We start from the raw sequence: 25,721 nt of genomic DNA, 5'->3' as shown, positions 1-25,721 counted from the left end.
GGGTCTCACAATCATGGTGGAGGGCAAAAGGCACTTCTTACATATTGGAGGCAAGAGAGAAGGAGGAATAAGCAAAAACAGAAACCGCTGATAAACTCATCAGATCTCGTAAGACTTATTCAGTATCATGAGAATAGCATGGAAAAGACTGGCCCTATGATTCAATTACCTCCCACTGGGTCGCTCCCATAACTTGTGGGAATTCTGGGAGATACAATTCAAGTTGAGAGTTGAGATTTGGGTGGGGACACATATCATTCTGCCCCCAGCCCCTCCCAAATCTCATGTCCTCACATTTCAAAACCAATCGTGCCTTCCCAGTAGTCCCCCAATGTCACAACTCATTTCAGTATTAACCCAAAAGTCCACAGTCCAAAGTCTCATTTGAGACAAGGCAAGTCCCTTCCACTATGAGCCTGTAAAATCAAAAGCAAGTTAGTTACTTCCCAGATACAATGGGGATACAGTCATTGGGTAAATACAGCCATTCCAAATGGGAGAAAGTGGCCACAACAAAGGGTCTGCAGGGCCCATGCAAATCTGAAATCCAGCAGGGCAATCAAATCTTAAAGTTCCAAAATGATCTCCTTTGAATCTATGTCTTATAGCTGAATGCAAGAGGTGGGGTCTCAATGGTCTTGGGCAGCTCCATCCCTGTGGCTTTGCAAGGTACAGCCTCCCTGCTGGCTACTTTCATGGGCTGGCATTGTCTACAGCTTCTCCAGTTACATGGTGCAAGCTGTACTTGGATCTGCCATTCTGGAGTCTGGAAGATGGTGGTCCTCTTCTCACAGCTCCACCAGGGAGTGACCCAGTAGGGACTCTGTGTAGGGGCTCCAATTACACATTTCCCTTCCATACTACCATAGCAGAGGTTCTTCATGAGAGCCCTGCCCCTGCAGCAAACTTTTGCCTGGGCATCCAGCATTTCCCTACATCTTCTGAAACCTAGGAGGAGGCTCCCAAACCTCAGTTCTTGATTTCTGTGCACCTACAGGCTCAGCACCATGTGGAAGCTTCCAAGACTCAAGGCTTGCACCCTCCAAAGCTGTGGTGCCGAGTGCTATCTTGGCCCTTTCAGCCATGGCTGGAGTTGCTGGGACACAGGGCACCAAGTTCCTGAGCTGAGCCATGCACAACATGAAGACCCTGGGCCCAGCCCATGAAACCACTTTTTCCTCCTGGGCCTCTGGGCCTGTGATGGGAGGGGCTGCCATGAAGGTCTCTGTCATGACCTGGAGACACTTTCCCCATGGTTGGTCTTGGGGATTAACATTAGGCTCCTTGCTACTTATGCAAGTTTCTGCAGCTAGCTTGAATTTCTCTGCAGAAAATGGGTTTTTCTTTTCTATTGCATAGTCAGGCTGCAAATTTTCCAAACTTTTATGCTCTGCTTCCCTTATAAAATTGAATGCCTTTAACAGCACCCAAGACACCTCTTGAATGCTTTGCTGCTTAGAAATTTCTTCCATCAAATACTCTAAATCATCTCTTTCAAGTTCAAAGGTACACAGATCTCTAAGGAAGGGGCTAAATGCTGCCAGTCTCTTTTCTAAAACATAGCAAGAGTCACCTTTATTCCAGTTCCCAAAAAGTTCCTCATCTCCATGTGAGACCACCTCAGCCTGGATTTTACTGTACATATCGCTATCAGCATTTTGGGCAAAGCTATTAAACAGGTCTCTAGAAAGTTCCAAACTTTCCCACATTTTCCTGTCTTCTTCTGAGCCCCCAAACTATTCCAACCTCTGCCTGTTACCCAGTTCCAAAGTTGCTTTCACATTTTCAAGTATCTTTTCAGCAGTGCTCCACTCTATTGGTATCCATTTACTGTATTAGTCTGTTTTCATGCTGCTGATAAAGAGATATCCCAGACTGGGTAATTTATAAAAGAAAGAGGTTTAACTGGACTTACAGGTCCACGTGTCTGGGGAAGGTCTCACAATCATGGTGGAGGGCAAAAGACACTTCTTACATATCGGGGGCAAGAGAGAAGGAGGAAGAAGCAAAAGTGGAAATCCCTGATAGATGCATCAGATCTCATGAGACTTATTCACTATCACGAGAATAGCATGGGAAAGCTCAGCCCCATAATTCACTTACTTCCCACTGGGTCCCTTCCACAACATGTGGGAATTCTAGAAGATATAATTCAAGTTGCGATTTGGGTGGGGACACAGCCAAAGCATATCAGATGGGAAGCATTACTTGTTGTAAGCAGCATACTGGACAATGACAGGCTGTCTTGTGTACTTTCCCCACACCGCCTCCACCCCCAAATAGAGTAACTCCCTGGAGGAAAGAGATGTCTATCCACAGTGGCAGAAAGTGGAAAGAGGAAAGATTACCCCCCACCCCACCTCCACTTTATGATTGGGGTTATATGTAGAGACTTTTTTCTTTTAAAATAGACTTTACTGTTTAGAGCAGTTTTAGATTTTCAGCACAATTAAGCAGAAGAGACAGAAATATCCTAGCTTCCCCCCCAACAACTTGCCCATTATCAACATCGCACACCAGAGCTATACTTTTGTTACAATCCATGCGCCTACGCTGACACATCATTATCACCCATACTCCATAATTTCCATGAGCGTTCGCTCTTAATGTTGTACATCCTATGAGTTTGGACAAGTGTGCAATAACAAGTAGGTACCTTACTGTCTCTGCAGTTTTGCCTTTTCTAGAATATGGCATAGTTGAAATCATATAGTATGTACTCTTTTAAAACTGATTTATTTCATTTAATTATAGGCATTTAATTTTCCTCCACATCTTTTCATGGTTTGATAGCTAATTTCTTTTTAATGATGAAAAAAATATTCTGTTTCCTGGATATACTGATGATTTATCCATTCACCCATTGGAGGACCTCTTGCCTGCTTCCAAGTTTTGGCAATTATGAATACAGCTGCTATAAACATTCTCGTGCAGGTTTTGATGTGCTCATAAGTTTCAATTCCTTTGGATATTGTGCAAGGTAGTACAATTGCTGGATCATATGATAAGAGTATGTTTAGCTTTGTATGAAAATGTCAAACTGGCTTCCAAAGGGATTGTATGATTTTGTGTTCCCGCCAACAATCAATAAGAAGAGTTCCTGTTGTGGCACATATTCACAGATATTTGGTATTGTTTGTGTTCTGAATTTTGGCCATTTTAAAAAATGTGTAGTGGTATCTCACTGTTGTTTTAATTTGAAATTCCCTAATGACATATGAGGCGGTGCATCTTTTCATATGCTTACTTACTTGCCATCTGACTATCTTTGGAGAGGTTAAGATTTTTAGTCCATTTTTAAAAAGGATTGTTTATTTTCTTAATATTGAGTTTTAAGAGTTCTTTGTATATTTTGATAACAGTTCTTTATCAGAAAGGCCTTTTGCAAATATTTCATCCTGGTCGTTGGCTTGTCTTCTCACCATCTTGATGTAGACACTTTTTATGTAAGTGCAGCTGATTCCTTTACCTCCTTCATAAGCAGTATACATCTGTTGCTAGGGCCAGAGGAATGGGGATATAATGCAAACACAGACTGGATTGGGTGACAGTGAGGTGCTGTGCAGAACTTATGAGAACAGGAAGCAAGTCTCAGTCCAGTAGGTTAAAAGAAAAACTTTAAACAAATTAAACAGGACTTCACTGAGCAAAGAATGGGAGAATCAACAGTTCCCAAAAAAGATTAGGTTAAGAGTGACTCCAGGGCTGCCACATGGCTGGCCAATATTTGTGGATGGAAAAAGGAAAGTGATGGATAGAAAATGGAAGTAAGATACAGAAACAACTGGATTGGTTTCAGCTCAGTATTCGCCTTATTTGAACAGTTGGCCACTTGTGATTGGCTGAAACTGTGTGATTGATACAAGAATAGGTTATAATTTGCCCACACATCCAGTTAGGTTATAGTTCACTATATTTGAAGAAACATTTAGGCTGAACTTAAATTATGTAAGGAAGCAGCTCTAACTCAGTTTAACAATTTCACCCTTTAGGAAGTTGAACAAAACTTTAGGCTTTGACGTCAAGGGTTAGAGCAGAGGGGAGTTCCTTAACTATGCTGAAATCTCCTATTTTTTAGGAGAACAGAAACTGGTCTGTTTGGAGATTTATCTGCTTTCTTAAGTTTCAGTTTGATTACATGTTACTTAGCATGCATGACTCTTTTTTAGTTCAGTCTTCTGGTCTGTTGGGGCCTCGTGCAGTAGCTCAGTCTGGAACAATGGCCTCCCATAATTTTGTTTAATAAATACCAGCAACTAGAATCATCAGATTGGAAGGTGATGAGAAACAATAGCTGATGGAGACAGCTGCATAGTGGCTGTGGGCTGAGTAGAATCTAAATTAATGCAAGGTCACATAGGGGTTATCACACAGTAAGAGCTCAAGCTGTCATTATTAATGAACTTCTTTTTATTAGAATCTCTCTGAAATGCTTTTGGGTTTGGCCAAATTGAAAACAAAATATCTAGATTTTTCCTGCTATTATCTGTGAATCTAGAACTGTGGTCAGAAGTCCAGAAAACAAATAAACACTGATGGATTTCAAAAAACTGAACGAAGGAAAGAAAGAGGGAAGGAAGAAAGGAAGGAAGGGAGAAATGAAAAATAAAGAAAAGAAAAGAAAGAAATGAGAGGAGAATATCAAGCCAGCAGGCAAGCAAGAAATGAAGAAAGGTTTTATAGCTGATTTTCCAGATGTAGAAGCATATGGTTTAAAATCAAAGAAGGTGAGCACAGTAGACCCTTGTCCCCACTCCTCCCCTTCTCCCCTACTCCCTTGGCTTAGTGTCAGCTCCCCACCAACTCTGTTGCCTGGGAAAGAAACAAGTCCTGAGGAGAGGGAAGTGTGTCCAAGACACCACATCTAGCTCAGGGCACTTGTGCTTCTTCTACTTAAAAGCTCTGAAGAATTAATTTCTTGGATGTGAGACAATTAGAACTTCAGACACAAACTGGAAGTCATAAACAGCTGAATAAAGGTAACAGGGAACAGATTTGCAGAATTAGGGAAAGAGACCAAGCAGAAAGCAGACATCTTAATTTCCATAATTCAGACAGTCGTGAAATTTAACAACCAGACTGACAACCTTGAAAGTTTGTCAAGGAGAAATCACTTCCAAGTTGTAAGAACTCAAAAAGCAAAGCAAAATGGAAAGGACAACAAACTAATTTTCTTTTCGGAAATAAACAACACCTTTTCCAAAATAATCAGGTTCATAAAATCATTGACCTTGCCAATTTGTCATTGGCAGGAAGAGAAGTCCAATAAAGCACAGGTCCAGCAGCTGGACTGATGGACATTAGGACTTGGCTTCCTATTTTCCCAGCTAGTACTCTCCAGTGTTTTGCCCTTCCTTCCCTTCCCCCCTTCCCTTCCCGCCCGGCCTTCCATTCACCCTTCCCTTCCCCACTTCCTTTTCCCCCTCCTTCCCTTCCCTCCCTCCCCTCCCTTCCTCTTCCCTTCTCTTCCCTTGTTTTTTTGAGACAGGGTCTCACTGTGTTGCCCAGGCTGGAGTGCACTGGTGCAACCTTGGCTGACTGCAACCTCCACTTCCCAGATTCAAGCAATTCTCCTTCCTCAGTCTCCTGAGTAGCTGGGATTACAGGTGCCCGCCACGACATCCGGCTAATTTTTGTATTTTTAGTAGAGACAGGGTTTCACCATATTAACCAGGCTGGTCTTGAACTCCTGACCTCAGGTGATCCACCCACCTCGGCTTCCCAAAGTTCTGGGATTACAGGAGTGAGCCACCGCACTCGGCTATCTTTTCCAGTTGTTTATTCTACCACTGATTGTTTATTGTGCAGCTGGAATAAACACTTTTTAGTTGTTTATTCTGCCGCTGGCCCGGGGTCCCAAGTACTGAAAAGGATTTTCCCACATTTATAGCTCTGAAGTTGAGCTTTTCATCACCTGGCTTGTTGGCTCCCAAGACTTGCTGCTGGGTAGAATTACCTGGAAAGCTGGCTGCCCCTCCCAGAGATTTGATTCTTGTGGTATCTGGTGGCATCCAGGTTCTGATCTTTTAAAAAGCCTACAGGGTGATTCGTATGTATATTGAGAACTTTTTGAGTCCCCAGGGGAGGCCTATTCTTTATAATTCACAGTTGCCAAAGTTCAGGAACATTGGTGGAGTTATCTGAGGGCTTCCTTAGAAAATACGTGAAGAGGCCGGGCGCGGTGGCTCACGCCTGTAATCCCAGCACTTTGGGAGGCCGAGGCGGGTGGATCACGAGGTCAAGAGATCGAGACCATCCTGGTCAACATGGTGAAACCCCGTCTCTACTAAAAGTACAAAAAATTAGCTGGGCATGGTGGCGCGTGCCTGTAATCCCAGCTACTCAGGAGGCTGAGGCAGGAGAATTGCCTAAACCCAGGAGGCGGAGGTTGCGGTGAGCCGAGATCGCGCCATTGCACTCCAGCCTGGGTAACATGAGTGAAACTCCGTCTCAAAAAAAAAAAAAAAAAAAAAAAGAAAATACGTGAAGAGGGATTTTCTTGTATTTCCCCTAAAAGAAGTCTCACAGTCTCTCCCTCCTCCCACCAGAAGATCCTACTTAGAATTCCTGTAGGCAGAAGTTGGGGCACCTGTTTTTGATGGTTTGTTTCAAATAGGCTCATAGTTTAATAACAACTTCTAGCACCAAAAAAATGAACATATTAACTAGGAAAATGCATATTCAATAACTTCATCATCACAAGTTTTAAAAACAAGGCACTAAACTATCTAGAAATGATGAATATACCAGAGATAAAAACCAATAACTGTAAGATGTGGGAAAAGCAGTGGCAAGAATAAAGAATAAAATGTGTGGCATTAATCCAGGACTTTAAAAAGAAAAATAAAATCCTACATGGAACACCTAACCAAGTAATTAAAATAGTTAGAAAATCAACAAATCAGTCAGCCCTTGCAAAAAGCTAATTGTAACTGAAAAAAAAATCATAAAAATATTGAAACAAAGAAGTAGTAACCAAAGAATGGAAACTAGGATTTGATTCTTTATTTAAAAGTTTGACTAAAATAGTCTGGCTTGACTAGCCAACATGAAAGAGGAGTACTGTGAGAATATTAACTTGTTTTTAAGGGGCAATTATCATCATTTTAAAAGGCAATTATCATCAGAGAAAAACTGTATTTTCTCCAATGTTATATACCAGTTCATGTAACTGTAACTGTTATGAACCACTGTGAAAATTGAATTAAACCACAGACTACCAGAAAGTCCAGGCTTTGAGTAAGGAAGACATATACCGTTTAAATGTGGAGGTTCTAGGAATAAGAGAGCCCAGTGCCTAGGGGAGCCAGGACTGCTAAGTTGCCATCTCCCCACTCTCTGACAGAAGGCGCTGTTGATCACTGCTCTTTCCTGTCTGGTGGTTGCTGGTCCAAGTCCCTACACTGGCCAGTGGGGTTCTATGAAGACGGTGGGTCACTGGTGACTCCATTCCCACAGTGCTGCTTTCCGTCTGTGCCTTTCCCTGGGATCTAAGGCCTGAGATCATTACATTCTGTCCTCCCTGTCCTGCACTCAGCCTCTCCCAAATAGGCCCCTAGTGCTTCCCATATCCCAAATGGTGTGGCCAGATTGACCTCCTAGTCTAACCACTTAGGAACCCCAGTCATTGTCAGCTCCCAGATACCCCAACGACTAGAAGCCACAGTCCCCCTTCCTTACATACACCACTCCCAACCACAGCCTTCCTTCAAAGTCTTTCTCTGAGTGGGTTCTTAGTCTTCACCTACCTGCCATTTAGTTTCTCTGACCCTTCCATACAATGTCTATTACTGCAAACCCTCGAGACACAGTGACTTGTGGGCTCACCTTCTATTTACTGATCCTTTAATGCACATTGATTAATCTTTCCAAGAATAGACAGGACGACTCCATATTTTCCTGTTTGATCAGAGATAAGAAATGAAAAGAAATATTATATAAAGTCTATTGTCCTGTGCCTTATGGGAACTGTGATTGTAGAATATGTCATCTCTGATTTCTGGAAGTTCAGAGTCTTGAATAAGATGTGACACATGTATACAAAACAGTTACTACAGAAATGCAACTCAAATGTGTTGGTAAGATCACAAGTTCTTTGAGAGTTCAGAGGAAGACAGTGGCTGGGAAATAAAAGAAGCCCTTATAGAAAAGGTAGCAACTAAGCTAGGTCTAAACAATTTTTAGATTGTTGTAGTATTTAAATATACCTGAGATAAAAACCAATAACTGTAGGAAAGGAAAATATAACTAGTGGGGATTCCAGACAGATGTTGATATACTTTGAATGTGTCCCCACCAAATCTTATGTTGAATTGTAATCCCCAGTGTTGGAGGTGGGGCCTGGCAGGAGGTGTTTGGGTCATGGGGGTGGATCCCTCAAAGTTTGGTCATTTCCTAGGGATAGTGAGTGAGTTCCCCTGAGATCAGGTTGATTAAGTTTGTGGCTCCTCCCCCAAACTCTCTCTCTCTTGCACCTGCCTGCACCGTGTGACACACAAGCTTTCACTTCACCTTCTGCCATGAGTAGACATTTCCTGAGGCCTCTCTGGAAGCTGATGCTGGCTCTATACTTCCTGTACAGCCTGCAGAACTGTGAACCAATTAAACCTCTTTTCTTATAAACTACACAGTCTCAGGTATTTATAGTAACACAAGAGCAGCCTAACACAGATGTATAGACAAGAAACAGTTGAGATAGCAAGGAGCATAGTAACTCTGTAACTTCACTCTCTCAAAGGGGTTTTTTTCCCAATATTTGAAAAAGTAATATGCTCAGATGAGAGTTTTACGTTCTTTTTTTTTTTTTTTTTTTGAGACGGAGTTTCACTCTTGTTACCCACGCTGGAGTGAGTGCAGTGGCACGGTCTTGGCTCACCGCAACCTCCGCCTCCTGGGTTCAAGCAATTCTCCTGCCTCAGCCTCTTGAGCAGCTGGGATTACAGGCATGCGCCACCATGCCCAGCTAATTTTTGTATTTTTAGTAGAGACGGGGCTTCACCATATTGACCAGGATTGTCTCGATCTCTTGACCTCGTGATCCACCCGCCTCGGCCTCCCAAAGTGCTGGGATTATAGGCGTGAGCCACTGCCCGCGAGAGTTTTACATTCTATAATGAAAGACATTAGAGGAGATAGTATAAAACAAATATTGTCTGACCTGCACATAATTCAGTCCAAGGATAGCACACGTGTGGACTCTTATTCCATTACCAGTGAATGTTGCAGACTCTGCCTCCTGACATTGACTGTACCATGTCACTTTCCTCCTATTAAATCTTAAAGCCAGATAAGGGAAAAGTGTGAGCAAACGTGGAAACTGAAAAAAAAATTGGGTGTTTCTAGGGGACAGTGAATGAGTAAACTGTTTTATCTTGAGCAAAGGTCTCCATGAAGGAGTAGGAGAGAAGGCAGGGGTGTTTGTAGCCATCATTTTGATTTCACTCTTTGATATCATTACTTTTTGGTTGATGTATTTTTCTAGTCTATTTTGACTCCAAGGAAATAAATTTTTCTTTTGAATGTTTTTTAGCTGTAGAATTTTCATTTAATTTTTCATTTTTATTTTTATAATTTCTATTTTTTTATTGAGATTTCCCCATATTCATTCATTAAAGTCACTCTTTCCTTTAAAATTCTGAACATCCACACTTATGAGGCTATTTTAAAATCCTTGTTTGCTAATTCCAGTATCATGTCTTGGTCTGTTTCTACTGACTCTATTTACTCTTGGTTATGGGCTAGATTTGCCTACTTCTTAAAATATCTAGTAATTTTACATTGTGTGCTGGATACTGTGGAGGCTGTTTCTGAGAGTCTGGACTTTATTGCTTTCCTTAAGGAGTTGTAGATTTTATAGATTTATTGGTGGATAAGCTTGATCTTATTGAGTGTTTGTTTTAGGCTTGATTAAGTGATTCTGGCGTTTCCTTAATTCCATGGCTAGAGAAATCCTATTCTTAAGTCATGGTCTTTACTGGAATCTAAATGGAATGTTCAGGATGTTCAGCAATAACTCTTCACTCTACATAGTCAGAACTCCAAATTCTTCCAGTACATGTGATCTCTTGACTCTGTTCAGCTCTTTACCCTCCCCTCCCCATGGTGGTTCTCTGCTAGGCTTTAGCATTTGGCAAAAGATTTAAGATAACCCATATCCAGGATCACAAGCCTGCATTGTCTATTGTTCAATATCTGAAAAACAGTTACTTTACATATTTTGTTGTTTCATTTTTTTTTTTCATTTGTTTTGTTTAGTTTCACAGAAAGAGGGTGCTTTTACTCTTAAACAGTAAGAGGGTACTTTTACTCCCTCATTCCTGGAACAAGAGGTGTCTTACTTCTAAAACTCTTTTGTGACGCTGGTACTGCATAATCGGCTACCACGGGGCAAGCCAAATTCCCAAGAATAGCAATGCCTCTTTCTTTGAGATTCCAGCAGTTTCTTTTTTCTTGCATTAATTTAGATAAACCAATTGTCACCCTTGGTTTACACCAATTGGAAACAAGTAATATGAGAGTTCTGCCCTATTGTCTGTCGGTCTGACAGTAACTAGGAGACTATTCCACTCTGAACGCCATACTTTTAGGGAAACATAGACCACCCAGAGCTCATCCAGAGGAGAATGGTTAGGATGTTGCAGGTAATCCATTTTGTTGTGGACCAATAAATAGAACTGGAGATATTTAGACTAATTTCTTTAATCTTAGTCTTTGTTTTATGAATTATTGTGATTGTTACCAGCCTTTATTCTGTCAGCAAAATACTTTTAGGGATAATTATTCTCTTCCTTGCTATTTCTAATTTACGTATTATGTACTTAATTATGGGGCTTCTCAGTTTTTGTCCTGAAAATTACAAATTCCTTTTCAGTTTTATTCCATTTTAGGTTCTCCTCTTTGAGCTCTTCATTTTGTGAGTTAAATTCATATTAATTTACTTTATGGTGTAAAATAATTGTAAAGAATTTCCTCCAATTCTTTGTGGCCTATCACCCAGGCTGACTTGTCCATTGAACACAGTCTGCCCAGTGTCTAAGACCCCCAATACTTTTAGGGACCAGACCCAGGAAAATGTTTTAATTTTTATTTCTTTTAAAGGCAAAAAGTAAAGATAATAATATTAATCTATAATATTAAGTTCATATTGGATTACATTAAACAACGAAAATGAATCATAATTTTTTTTTTATGGAAGAAGCAGCTCATATAGACTAAAGTTCCTAGAAGCCACAAAAGTCATAGCATGACCCTGATTATCATCCCTAATAAAATTAACATAAATTCCTTGGTATCATTTATTACCTTTATCATAATTGAATTTTCCCAACTATGTGAACATTATTGTTTTACAGTTGGTTTGTGAGCCCAGGATCCAAATAAAGGATAACACATAAAATCTGATTGTCATGACTTTGAGTCTGTCATCTAGACTAGCCGTTCTTCCTTCTTAGCTAGATGCCGCTAACCTGTTGCAGATATTTGTTGAATTGTCCTAACCAGATTGGTTGTCCTACCACCTAGATCTGTGCGTTTGCTTCTTGTGGTGTCATGTACCTCTTTATTTTCTATGTTTCTTGTAATGGAAGTTAGTTCTGCAGGCTTAATGAATCCATGTGTAACTTCCGTGGCAAGGTCGTTTTACAGAAGGTGAAGTCTGCTTCATGCCTGTTCACAACGGAGTCTTCCAATGTCTGTTAACTCCAATTTTATTACTGCTAGCATTAATTGCATTTAGGTAGTCATAGATAATTCAATGCATGAATATTGTTGCCCGAACATTTTTTTATTACGCTCTGAAAATGGTGACTTTTTAAGTTCATTTTTATCACAGCAGTTTTCTTCATTATCTAGAACTATTTTTTTCTTCACAGTTCATACAGAAAAGTTTGGATAAATGCTTAGTTTTTCCTTTAAAATGCCAATGTTTATACTAAGCATTTGGTATACTTGTTGCTTTTATTGCTATCCAATATATTGTTTCCTTTTCTTGCTGTAAGGCTCAGAAGTAATAACAATCTGATGGCAATGAGTTGCCTGTAACTGGCATGTAGTCCTCTTAATACTGGTCTCCAGTGAAAGGAAATGGAATTCCTTAAAGGATAAGGAATCAACGTTTCTTGAAAGAATGGCTGATTCTGGGTCTAGCCCGGGAAATATATAAGAAGACCCTGGAATATATTTCATGCCGGAAAGCTAGGACGTTAACAAAGAGTAATAGCTTGAGTCAAAAGAAAATAGGAGCTCTTATTAGCCAAAAATAGATCAACACAAACATAAAAAATAAAAACGATTAAAACAAGTTGACTCAGGCCAGGCACGGTGGCTCATACCTATAAATCCCAGCACTTTGGGAGGCCAAGGTGGGCAAATCACCTGAAATCAGGAGTTTGAGGCCAGTCTGGGCAACATGGGGAAACCCCATCTCCACTAAAAATACAAAAATTATCTGGGTGTAGTGGCAGGAGCCTGTAATCCCCGCTACTTGAGAGGCTGAGGCAAGAAAATCGTTTGAATCAGGGAGGCAGAGGTTGTAGTGAGCCAAGGTCGTGCCATTGGACTCCAGCCTGCATGACAGAGTGAGACTCTGTCTCAAAAAAAAAAAAAAAAAACCCCAAAACCAAAAACCAAACAAACAAAAAGAAATAAAAAAACAAAAAGAAAAACAAATTGTCTCTATGAGACCTCTGAGCTCACTGCTCACTGCAGAGAAAGGAGGAGGAATGGAAAAAGACAGAGAGATAGACACACACAAATGGAGATAAAGACAGAGACATAGAGAGAGAGAGAATAAAAAGTACATGCACATGCAATTATGCCATTTTTTAAGATGTTACCAAATTTCCCTTCCATAAGAGTTGCAGCATTTTGTATTCCTTCTGGGGATGTGTAAGAATTCCTGTTATCAAACAGGCTCACCATCTGAATAAATTATTGAATTTTAATAGCTGAGAAGTGGCATCTTGGTATAGTTTTAATTTGCACTTATCTTCTTATGAGCCATGTTAAGTAACTTTTCCCATGTTTAAGATTGACTTCCAATTATTTTCCTATGGAATCTCTACGCATATATTTTAAATTTTTTCAACAGATTGTTGGTCTATTCCCCCCTAAATTTGTAGGAACTAGTTGTATATTAGAGATAGTAGCTCTTTGTCCTTGATATAAGTTGGCAAACCTATTTTCCCACTCCTTCATTTGTTTTTTGTCTGTGGTGTAGTCTTTTTTTTGCCATGCAAAACTTTTGGTCTACGGCCATACCACCCTGAATGTGCCTGATCTTATCTGATCTCAGAAGCTAAGCAGGGTTGGGCCTGGTTAGTACTTGGACGGGAGAAGCTAAGCAGGGTTGGGCCTGGTTAGTACTTGGACGGGAGACTGACTGGGAATACCGGGTGCTGTGGGCTTTAAAAAAAAATGCTTTTATTTGTCTTTGATGTAGTTGAATTTACCAGTCTTTTAAAATTGTGTCATTATTAGATTTCTTTCCAGCTCACCTGAGAACGAGTTTTCCTGTTGAGCTACAGAATGAGCAATGGGTATTTTGTGCTCCTCTGAGAAAGAGAAGAGGTGTCACTGGTGGCCAGGAGTTGACCTGGTCTTATCTGCTGGGCCTTGGTGATGCTGTGAGTTGCCCGGGACCCACAGTAGGGTGTTGATGTTCTCTTATGAGCATAAACAATTTCATAGAATATCTGCTTCAGACCATATCACTTTGTGGCCATACTTATCAAGACACAAATAAGATACTTTCATAATCATGTCTGAGCATGAACAAAGCATGAACATTATTCATATCACACAAACGATCGATGTCTCCCTCTCCTAGCTAAGATGAATAACTGCTGTTTCTTCACCAGCTACAACTTCAGTGTTCTCTACCAAGTACAGCTTTAACCCATTAAGGCTTTAATACAGGTTTACATCTTTCTCCGTAAGATTTATTAAGATACCCCAGAATGCTAGAATTACCCCCACTTCCTGACAATATCCAATTCAGAACAAAGCCCCATTTCCTCAAACCCCTCTCCCAGATTATTGCCTAACACAACCCCCAAATCCTCTATGTCTGTTCTGACACCCTCTTAGTGAGACACCCCACAGTTTTCTGTAGTGTGTATTCTCCCTCACTCAACCAGTAATAACTCACTTCTTCAACTGCAGGTGTGTTCCTGGTGGTCTTTGATCAGAGCACATTAACATCTCCACTTTTCCTCGTAGCCCAAGGAAATGGGGAGGCAGTAGAGAGAAAGGGCAGCTGAGGGGCTCTGAGCATTGGTTGGAATGCTTGGACGCAGATCACTCTTCTGGGTTTCGGTACCATGAGGGCCCCTGGGCATTGGTTTGCTTTCCTCATTACATGCGTATTGTTGACTTCTCTGACAGGAAGTGCACCACGATGTGCCTCCACCTTGTTTCTTATTTCTCCCCAGCATCTGTTTCCACCAGTCACCAGCAAGGGGAGGAACGTATGAGGACACCCTTCAGTGTCAATTTGCTTCACTACGCTTTTGGGTGTGTTAGTGAAAATTCTCAGGATTTAGAGGTGGATGCAGAGGGTGGGGCTAGGGGATGGAACTGGAAGTTAGGAGCTAACAGCTATCCCTCTCTCTTTTGCTCCAGAATGTTCTTTTCCTTTCTCTCTTTGAGTCACCAGTTTCTTTCTTGTATTCTATGCCCCTTTCCTTGTTTTATTGCTGTCAGTCATTTCTTGTTGGCCTTTATAATTTTGTTAGTACCAGGATAGGAAACTCTACAATGTTGTTCCTTTCCAGTACCAAAGGCATCTCCTCTCCTCATCCCTGCCCTTCTCCTCCAGTTGAAAAAGATAAATAAACACTCTTTGTTGACAAATGTCTTTTTTCTTTTCTGCAGACTCTGCAAGTTCTCCCCTCAGTCTATGCTTTTGGAAACAAAAGTCCTCGTCTGTCCTTCAGGTGTGAGCCAGAGCCAGATTCCTGACGAAACGGAGCAAAGGTTAAGAAAAAAATACAATGAGAAATTCATAGTAAGAAATTATTTTGTTTTCACTTAGTCATGTAACTTTTATCTTTGGTGGTAGTAGTAACGTGTGCTGATTCATTGTAGTTTGTTGCTCATGCCACTTGGTCATCATCTCATGCCTATAGGCACCTCTCCTTAGTGTCACCCACTTCTTGGGGGAAAGTTCCATTTGTAAATAATTTTGTTGATGTGCTGAATAAAAATTGATTTCCTATGGTCTTAGTTTATTTTGTGCTGCTATAAGAGAACACCAAGACTGAGTAATTTATAAAGAGCAGAAATTTACTTTTTCACAATTTTGGATGCTGGGAAGTCCAAAATCCAGGAGGCAGTGGGCTCATTGTCTGGTGAGTGTCTGGCCTCTGTTTCCAAGATGGCGCCTTGAAGGCTGCATCTAGCAGTGTGTCCTTACATGGCAGGAGACTGAAGGGCGAAAGGAGTCTAATTTCCTCCATCATGCCTTTTTCTAAGCACATCTAATCCTACTCTTGAAGGCAGAGCCCTCATAGCCCAATCACCTCTAAAGGCCCCACCTCTTAATACTATCACATTTGTACTATTTCACTTCTGGAAGGGATGCATTGAAACCACAGCAGATGCTCATGAAACTAGAAACTGGCTAATGCCAGAGAAAAAAGCTGAGGATCTGGGAGGTCTTACTTGTGAATTTTATATGTCCCTTTCCCACGTGAAGATAAATCAGTTAATTGAAAGAAAAGAAAATAAAGAAAGATGGAGAATTGTGTCATGGGACAATGGACAGCAGTCAAAATATAACGGGTGAAAACAAAGTTCTAGTAAATGAGGATGATTGTGTCTTTAATGATTCCTTGAAGCTCTAAGAGATCACTGAGTCTTGACTTCTATGTTAAGAAAGAAAACTGATGACCCATATTTAAACTAAGGCAGATGACATTTCTGCTCTACTCAGCACTCACCACTCAGCTAACAACAGTCATTATGGCTTCTTATGTTCCAGGCACTGGGCTAGGTACTTAAGGAAGATGGAGGGAGGAAATAAACATGTCTATAAGATGATCTTTGGCCTCAAGCAGCTCACAGGGCAGAGAGACCCTGATAGAGTAGAGACTTCATGAAGAGTGGGGATGGGAAGGGCATTCTCTCCAGGTGCATCCCTGTCCCACCTCCCTGGAGACTTCCTCCACAGAACGCTACCTCTTACTGTGTTCCTGTCTCACTCTTTTCAGCTCTGTTTAGCAGGTGTTTCCTCAGAGGACCCTTGCTGCTGGCCTCTCCAGTGAAGTGAAAAGCCCTTCTCACTGGTGCTCGGGGCCCCTGTGTACCACCATCAGTGCACACAACATGGCATAGTAAAATGCCTGCTCTACGTGATTGTCTTTTCAACAGACTTTGAGCTCTGCTCATTGACAAACCTCAGGACCTAGCACAAGATGTGGCCCCTAAATGTGAACTGAATGAACAAGTGGAATCACTGGTGGCTCTTTAGTTTGAAGAATAGAAAGCCCATGTAGGACAAAGACGATTTGGAGAACTGTGAAATCTGGCATGGACGCTGTCAGAAGGCAGAACTGAACAAATGGATGGACTTAGAAGACTGACTTTGGTTTCATATCAGGAATGATATCATAGTCAGAGCTCAATATGCACATAATAGGTTAGATGAGGAAGGAGGGAGTCCTTCATTAGGGTTTTAAGGGTGAATGCAAGAAATGCGCGGAGCTGCGTTTCTGGCTCAGTTTGCTCATGCCAGAAATACGGAGACCACTGATCAGTAAAATCCACTAGAAAGTGCGTGACAGGTTTCTTTTTCCTTATATTTTTCTTTTTTAAATACAGAAGCAATACCAGTCCACAGTGGAAAATTTGAAAAGTATATGGTGTTAAAAAGAGAAAAATAACGTCTGATAATCCAACAACAAGGTAAACTCTCTAAAATGTCTTTTCTCTTTTTAAATGAATATAGTTAAGCTAGAAATATAATTTTCAATTTATCTTGATGTTTTGCTCAACAACATATAAACATGTCTTATGTCATTATTTTAAGTCATGAGTACTTTTAGTGATGATGATTAAAAGAACCATTTGTTTTTTCCATACTGTTCCCTGTTTTTAGATTTTTGGCTAGTGTCTAATTTTTCTGTTATAAATAACGCTGAGATGAACAGAATATGTAGATTTCTAATAATTTGCAGATGAATATCATATGAAAAGCATGAGCCAAAATTTTGTAGTCATAGTTACTCAATGTAGTTTTAAAGAAATTACTTTTATGTTGAGCATTCATTCCTAAATATGTTATAGGAAGTAAGAAGCATGCCTTACTCCTTAGAATTTTGTTTATAAATTAGTGATGAATTGGAAAGGGTGGCTTGCCCCTGGAATTCTCTGATAAGCATAGGTGATGAGGAAAATGAAGAAATCCAAGAATTCCTTTGTCTTTCCTTAAAAGTGGTCAGCTTTAAGTGCAGGGCAGGCGTGACCTCTAGCGGCCAAATAAAAAATAAATAAATACAGGAAATCCTCAGCCATGCATGTCACAATCACATGTCCCCTCTAGCGGCTAAAGTGGATAAATGCAACTTTTCTAATCACAATAGCGAATGTTGATTGTCTCATGAGATGAAGAACTGGGAGGAATCTTAGACATCACGCAGTTCAACTTCCTCATTTGCAAAGGAAATAAAACAAGGTTTAGAATAGGGAAGTGACTTGCTCAAGGCCACAAAGACGTTACAAACTGTGCTTAGAATAGAACTCTGGTTTCCTGATGCCCTGATTAATGTTTCCTGCTGGCTCAGCCCTAACCCAGACGTTGCAGATATGTCTCTGTTTTCTCCTCATCATAATCTTTGGACCTAGTGAGTGTGCATGTAGTGTTTGTATGGAGGTGGGGGGAAGGTGTTAAAAGTTCTTCCTTGTGAACAATATGAGCCTCATAGAAATAATTTGCTACCCTCAAATGTGCACCACACAATTTCCCTAGCTACACTCTGCCTCTAACAGGCCCTTGGCTCAGTTTCTACTCCTGATATTGTTCTGGGACTGCCACACTCATAATCACTTGCTGCAGACTTGTACGGTGTTTCCTGTGGAGAATGACGCCAGCATCACCTCAGTAGGGCTGCTGATACCTTGTTTTTACTGTGACTGCAGACAGGCTTCTCAGAGTCAGGTTCTCTCAAAATGAGGTGTGCATTTATTTCTCATACCTCTAGATGCTGAAAAGCTCATTGTGTAACTTCGTACCGGATGGCATCATACTGAAACAGGCATCTAATTCAGTTATTTCATTCTTAACAAAGATTATTTTCTTGGGGTACTAACAAATCCTAATGGCATATTCCCCTGGCTGCAACGTCCTCTGGGAATAGCCAGCCTGAGATTCATTTTGGAGGCTCACAGACCCAAGTTCCTGCACAGAGTTGCAAGTCAGTCCTTGGGCAGCACATCACCACACTGTATCCAGTGAAGCCTTCCTGAATGTCAGCCAAGCGGGACAAAGAGAATGAATGAGAAGGGACTCAAGGCAGATTTTAGGCACATCTAAGAGGATGACCACACAAAATGTATTCAGTAAAAGGCGGAAAAAGCCATTAGACAGGCAGGAGGAGGATTAAGAAAAAACAAACTCAAAAAGCAAAATGGGGAGCATTGTAAGATGGGAACGAGCAACAGCATCCAACCCTGCAGAAAGAGCAAGTAAGGCCAGAGTGAAGACATTGCAGTTGGTGACTGTGTGGTAGTTGAAGAGGTGGCCATGACAATTTTGCAGTTGAATGAAGTGGTGAAGGCTGAAGCCAGGTTGCAGTGGGTTGAGGAGTGGGAGAGTGGTAAGAAAGGAAAGACCGTGAGTGCAGAAAACTTAGCTCACAGCAAAATCTTCAGGGAGAAAAATAGAGAAAAGTATGGCAGCCAGAGGGCAGGGCATCAGAAGCTAAGGGAAAGATGCTGCCATTTGAGAAGAGATATCACGGAGGGGTGGTCAAAGGAGCTGTAGAAAATGGGGGGTGATGGGTAGCGCAGGTCTGGAGAAGCCACAGTGAAGGGACAGGGTTCTCTGAGCAGGAGAATAGATGGAGACACATCCTCATTTCTTGGACTCTCTCACCTCTCTTTCACCACCCAGGCTGCAGGCCAGGGCAGCAGGATGAGGAGAAGCTCACCCAAGCCTCCATATCTGCACTGTCACCTGCCCGAGACCCGATCTGCCCAACCTCGGCCAGCGGGGATAAGCTCTGGAAAAAAGCTATAAAAATGCCTAAAGAAATTGTTCTAGAATTGTGCTGGTTTAGTTCTCAATTTATTTCCTCAACTCTGAACTCTCCCTTTTCATCCAATTCTATTGATGATTTCATCTCAATTTTGGGAGTCTCACCGTATGGAATTGATTTTATTATTTTCCTAGGTCAATGTGCTTGACCTTGAAGAGAGATTTCATTCTATTTTTTAGGTGATATTTTCTTCCAGACATGTTCTGGTTGTATTTTATAAGTATCCTTCTCTTCCTATAGTAGATTTTCATAGTTGCCATTTTGCATTTGGAAAACTGGTGTAGCTCTTTCTAGTGACTCTTTTGGCTCTGATATAGCAAATCTTGAATCTCTTTTTGTTGTATCCAGGATATGCTTGCTTTCCTTTTTGAGTTAAGGTTTGAGGCCTGTCTACTGGTTTCTGGACAGGAAAATGATCATTTTTCTTAAATCCCACAAAACATCCTTTCTCCAGGATACGTCACATGCTAGGTCACAAAACAAATCTTAAAAATTTAAGAATTTTTAGAATACTTTTAAGATTATTTCCCTGTAATTAGTTGCAATGTTCTGGATTTGTCTGCTAAGTCCATTTTGCCTATAATGTTGTTTAGTCCTGATATTTTCTCATTGACTTTCTGTCTGGATGATCCATTCATTATAGAGAAAATCTGGAGACAACAGATGCTGGAGAGGATGTGGAGAAATAGGAATACTTTTACACTGTTGGTGGAAGTGTAAATTAGTTCAACCATTGTGGAAGACAGTGTGGCGATTTCCCAAGAATCTAGAAACAGAAATTCCATTTGACCCAGCAATCCCATTACTGGGTATATACCCAAAGGATTATAAATCGTTCTATTATAAAGGCACATGCACACACATGTTCATTGAGGCAATGTATACAATAGTAAAGGCCTGGAACCAACCCAAATGACCATCAATGATAGACTGGACAAAGAAAATGTGACACATATATACTATGGAATACTATGCAGCCATAAAAAGTGATGAGTTTGTGTCCTTTGTAGGGACATGGATGAACCTGGAAACCATCATTCTCAGCAAACTGACACAAGAACAGAAAATCAAACACTGAATGTTCTCACTCATAGGCGAATGTTGAACTATAAGAACACATGGACACAGGGAGGGGAGCATTACACATTGGGGTCTGTTGGGGAGTGCTATGGGAGGGACAGTGGAGGGTGGGGAGAGATAACATGGGGAGAAAAGCCAGATATAGGTGATGGGGTGATGGAAGCAGCAAACCCCCTTGCCATGTATGTATCTATGCAACAATCCTGCATGATCTGCACATGTACACCAGAACATAAAATACAATACAAAAAAATTTAAGAATATTGAATCACCTTAAGTGTCTTTTCTGATTGCAATGGAATGAAGCTAGAAATCAGTAATAGAAAATGGAAAAATTTTTAAATATGTGAAAATTAAACAATATATTCTTAAACAACTATTGTCAAAGAAGAAATAAAATTTTAAACTAGAAAATATCTCAAGATAAATGAAAACAAAACCACAACATATGAAAACACATGGAATGCAGCAAAAGCAGTATTAAGAGAGGAGGTTTTAGCAATAAATGTCTACATTAAAAAAAGAAAGAGCTAAAAAAAAAAACCCTGAAAAATGTCAAGGAATTAGAAAAAGAATAAACCAAGTGCAAAATAATTAGAAGGAAGAAAAGAATAAATACTAAAGCAGAAATGAATGAAATAGAGAAGAGAAAGCAATGAAAGTTGATTTTTTGAAAAGATTAAAATCAGTAAATGATTAGCTATACTGACTAAGAAAAGATTCAAATAAATAAAATCAGAAATGTAAGAGGAGATATTGCAATTAATGTCACAGAAATAACAAGGGCCATAAGGGATTATCATTAACGATCATATTGTAACAAATTGGACAATCTAGAAGAAATGGAGATATTCTTTGCAACATTCAACCTACCATGACTGAAGCAAGAAGAAATAGAAAGTCTGAACAGACCAATAATAAATAAAGAAATGAAAAGAGTAATAAAAAAAAATTCCCATCAAAGAGAAGCCCAGGACCAGATAACTTCACAAGTGAGTTCTACAAAACATTTAAAGAAAAATTATTATTAATTATTCTCAAATTACTTCCCAAAATAAAGGAGGCCACACTTCCAAACTCATTTGATAAAGTCAGTAACAACCTGACACCAAAGTCAGAAGAAGACATCACAGGCAAAGAAAACTACAAGCCAATATCCTTGATGAAGAAAGAAGCAAAAATTCTCAACAAAATATTAAGATACATATAATACAATAGCATATTAAAAGAATCAAACAACATGATCACATAGGATTTACCCCCATGATTCAAGGATGGCTCAACATATGCAGATCAGTCACTGTGAATACCACATTAACAAAATAAAAATCACACAATCATTTCAATAGATTCAGAAAATGCATGTGACAAAATTAATGATAAATACTCTAAATAAATTATTTATAAAAGGAACTTGCCTCAACACAATAAATTCTATTTATGAAAATCTCACAGGTGACATCATACTCAATGATGAAAAACTGCAAGCTCTCACCCTAAGAGCCGGAACAAGGCAAGGATGCTCACTCTCACTTCTGCTCAGCATGATACTGGAAGTTCTAGCCAGAGCATTAGAAAAAAAAAAAAAATTAAAGGGATCCAACCAGAAAGGAAGAAGTAAAACTGCTTCATGTAACATAATCTTATATGTAGAGAATCTTAAAGACTCCACAAAAACTTGGTGCAAGTAATAAGCAAATTTAATAAAGTTGTAGCATACAAAATCAACATGCAAAAATCAATTGCTTACGTATACACTAAAAATGACCCAATTTCCAAACAGAAAATTAGAAGAAAAATATACGGCATCAACAGGAAGAAAACACGTAAGAGTAAGCTTAAATAAGGGACTGAAAGATTTGTACACTGAAAACTACGAAACACTGGTGAAAGAAGTTAAAAATGACACAAATACATAGATGGATACCATATGTTCATAAATTGGAAGAATATTGTTAAAATATCCATACTTCCTAAAAAAATCTATAGAATCAATGTATTTCCTACCAAAATTTCAGTCGCAGTTTTTACAGAAATAGACAAAATAATCTTTAAATGTATTTGGAATTGGAAAGACCCTAAGCAAGAAGAATAAAGCTGTAGGAATCACAATCCCTGATTTTGAAGCATATTACAAAGCTATAGTCATCAAAACTGCATAGTACTGGCATAAAAACAGACATATAGAACAATGGAGCAGAATAAGGGCCCAGAAATTAACCCATACATATACAGTGAACTGATCTTTGACTTGGGTGTCAAAAGCACACAATGAGGAGAAGTTCTTCTCTTCATTAAATTGTTTTGAGAAAATTGGATATCTAAATGCAAAAGAATGGAATTGTACTCTTATCTCCCATCATATATAAAAATCAACTCAAAGTGGAGTAGTTACTTAAATGTGACACCTGGAGCAATAAAACAACAACAATAATAATAAATAAGTAAAACGGGGGAAAATCTTCTAATCATTGGACTAGGAAATGATTTCTTGAATATGATACCAAAAGAACAGGCAACAAAAGCAAAAGTAGACAAATGGGATTTTATCACATTAAAAAACTTCTATAGAGCAAAGAAAACCGTAAGCAGAATGAAAAGGCAGCCTACAGAATCAAGAAAATATTTGCAGACCACATATCTGATGAAGAATTAATATCCACAAATGTTAAAGAGACTCTTACAATTTAATATCAGTAACAACAACCAAAAACTAAAACAAATGACCCAGATAAAAAATGGCCAAAGAATCAGAATAGACACTCCTCAAATGATAGACATACATATGGTCAACAGCTATATGAAAACTGCCCAACAACACTAATCCTCAGAAAAATGTAAATAAAAACCACACTGAGATGTCACCTCACACCTGTTAAGATGGCTATTATCATAAGAAGAAAAAAAAGGGATGAGTGTTTGCAAGTATGTGAAGAAAAAGAAAAATTTGCACACTATTGGTGAATGTAAATGGGTGCAGCCATTATGGAAATCAGTATGGAAGGTCCTCAAAATATCTATCTCCAAATATAACTAGTTGTATACATGAAATATGTACAGATTTTTCCTTCAGAAAAGTAAAAATAGAACTATTTGATTCAGCAATTCCATTTCTAGGTATGTATTCAAAGGGAATGAAATCTGGATCTCACAGAATATCTATACTCTTATGTTAATTGCAGCATTATTTACAATAGCCAAGATAGAGAAACAACTAATATCCACTGATGCACAAATAGATAAAGAAAATACGGTGTATACATTCAATGGAATACTACTTACCCCTGAAAAATAAGAAAATCCTGTCATTTGTGACAACATGCATGAACGTGGACATCATCATGCTAGGTAAAATAAGACAGGCACAGTAAGATAAATACTACATGATCTCACTTATACACGAAATCTAAAATAGTCACACTGATAGAAGCAGAGAGTAGAATGGTGGTTGGCAGGGGCTGGGAGAAGCAGGAAATGGGGAGAGATGTTAGTGAAAGGGTAAAAGCTTTCAATTATGGGCTGGGCACAGTGGCTTACACCTGTAATCCCAGCACTTTGGGAGGTCAAGGCGGGCAGATCACCTGAGGTCAGGAGTCTGAGACCAACCTGGCCAACATGGAGAAACCCTGTCTCTACTAAAAAAATAAACAAAAAAACAAAAAACAAAAACATAGCCAGGTGTTGTGGTGGTCACCTATAATCCCAGCTACTCGGGAGGCTGAGACAAGAAAATTGCTTGAACCCAGAAGGCTGAGGTTGCAGTGAGCTGAGATCGCGCCATTGCATTCCAGCCTGGGTGACAGAGTGGGACTCCATCTCAAAAAAATAAAAAATAAAAAAGTTCCAGTTATGCAGGATGAGTAAGTTCTAGAGATCGGCTGTACAACTTGAGCATAGGATAAACAATATAATATTGTATATTAAATTTTTTTCTATGGGGGTAGATCTTATGCTAAGATCTTTTTGTTACCACAAAAGGAAAACAAAAGAACACACACAAAGCAAAGAGATTTGATGGAAACTTTTCAAAGTGGAGGATAAATTTCTGGCATAAGTTTAAGGTGATGGTTTCACAGGTGTATACTTACCTACAAATACCCCTAGTTTATACGTTAAATATGTATAGCTTTTTGTATGTCAGTCATACCTCAATAAAGCTGCTTTTTGGAAAAAAGAAATTTGTTTTGTTTGTTTGTTTTTCAGACAGAGTCTCACTCTGCTGCCCAGGTGGGAGTTCAGTGGCGGCTTCTCAGCTCCCTGCAACCTCCACCACCCAGATTTGAATTCAAACAATTCTTGTGCCTCAGCCTCCCAAGCAGCTGGGATTACAGGCACATGCCACCATTCCTAGGTAATTTTTTTGTATTTTTAGTAGAGACGGGGGTTTCACCATGTTGTTGAGCCTGGTATCAAACTCCCGAGCTCAGGTAATCGGCTCTCCTTGGCTTGTCCTCCCAAAGTGCTAGGATTACAGGCGTAAGCCACCACATCTGGCCTTAAAAAGAAATTCTAATGGTCAACATTAGTTTAAAGGATCACATGTGGTCACTCACACTGTTACAACTCAGAGTACAAACTTCACCAGCCCTTAGTGCAGAAGTCTGTGCGGCCTTGGATTCTTCCAGACTGGCGCAGCTGCTGCTGCTGTGGTCCTCAGAGCTGCTCTGGAAGGGTTTCAAGAATGGGAAAAATAAGGCTAGGCTGACAGATCCGGACCAGGATCCCTCAGCTTCCCACCCCAGCCTTGTTATTACTCCCTGCAGGGTTCCTCGCTGCCTATCCTTTTTGTCCAAAACCACATCATTGGCACCTCGTGTCAATCACAGAACTCAGCCTTTGATTGCTTTGAGACTAATAACTTTTCTGAAGATCCTTTGACCCCAACTAGGTGACTGGTTTCTTGAGGAGAGGAATCATTTGTGTTCCCTACAGGATGTGTCCTAGTGATGGATGTAATAGGATCAGTTCCATGAATGAAAGAAGATTCACAGTCAAGACTCACTGGGACCCAGTATTTAAAATCTTCTAAGACGCTAAGTCACAAACCTGCCATTAGGTGGCAGACAAACCCCACAATAAACAAAAGAAAGCTCCCTGCTCTTAGAAATACTAGCAAAGTAATAGAGTAATAGTGTCCTATTATCACCAGGGAGCCCTAAGGCTGGAATGCATTCTTTGGTGTGACCTTGGATGCCTGGGAGGAGCTGCCGGTGCCTTGAATTGTGTGGAAAACCTGCTTTGTACTGTGAGACTTGAAGCCTGGCATGGTCACTCCCTCCAAGTTGTGTCCCCAGAACCCACCCGACCATCACTGAGCAGGATCAGCTTCAAGAGGCTCTTGGTGGACATGGGGACCCAGCTTTGCTCCTTTTCTTCCTGCTGCTCGGA

The 25,721-nt window shown here is 40.0% G+C and overlaps 1 pseudogene; it reads left to right on the top strand.

The window, feature by feature from the left end:
- Positions 1-13,243: 13,243 nt before the first annotated feature.
- LOC116527039 lies at positions 13,244-13,403 on the top strand (annotated as a pseudogene).
- The last annotated feature ends 12,318 nt before the right edge of the window (positions 13,404-25,721 follow it).

This window comes from Sapajus apella, unplaced genomic scaffold (genome assembly GCF_009761245.1).
Source record: "Sapajus apella isolate SASKATOON/1434 unplaced genomic scaffold, GSC_monkey_1.0 scaffold52, whole genome shotgun sequence".
In the NCBI taxonomy this organism is placed as follows: domain Eukaryota; kingdom Metazoa; phylum Chordata; class Mammalia; order Primates; family Cebidae; genus Sapajus; species Sapajus apella.
Note: the sequence above shows the minus strand (reverse complement) of the source record. Positions and strands in the feature narration are given on the sequence as shown.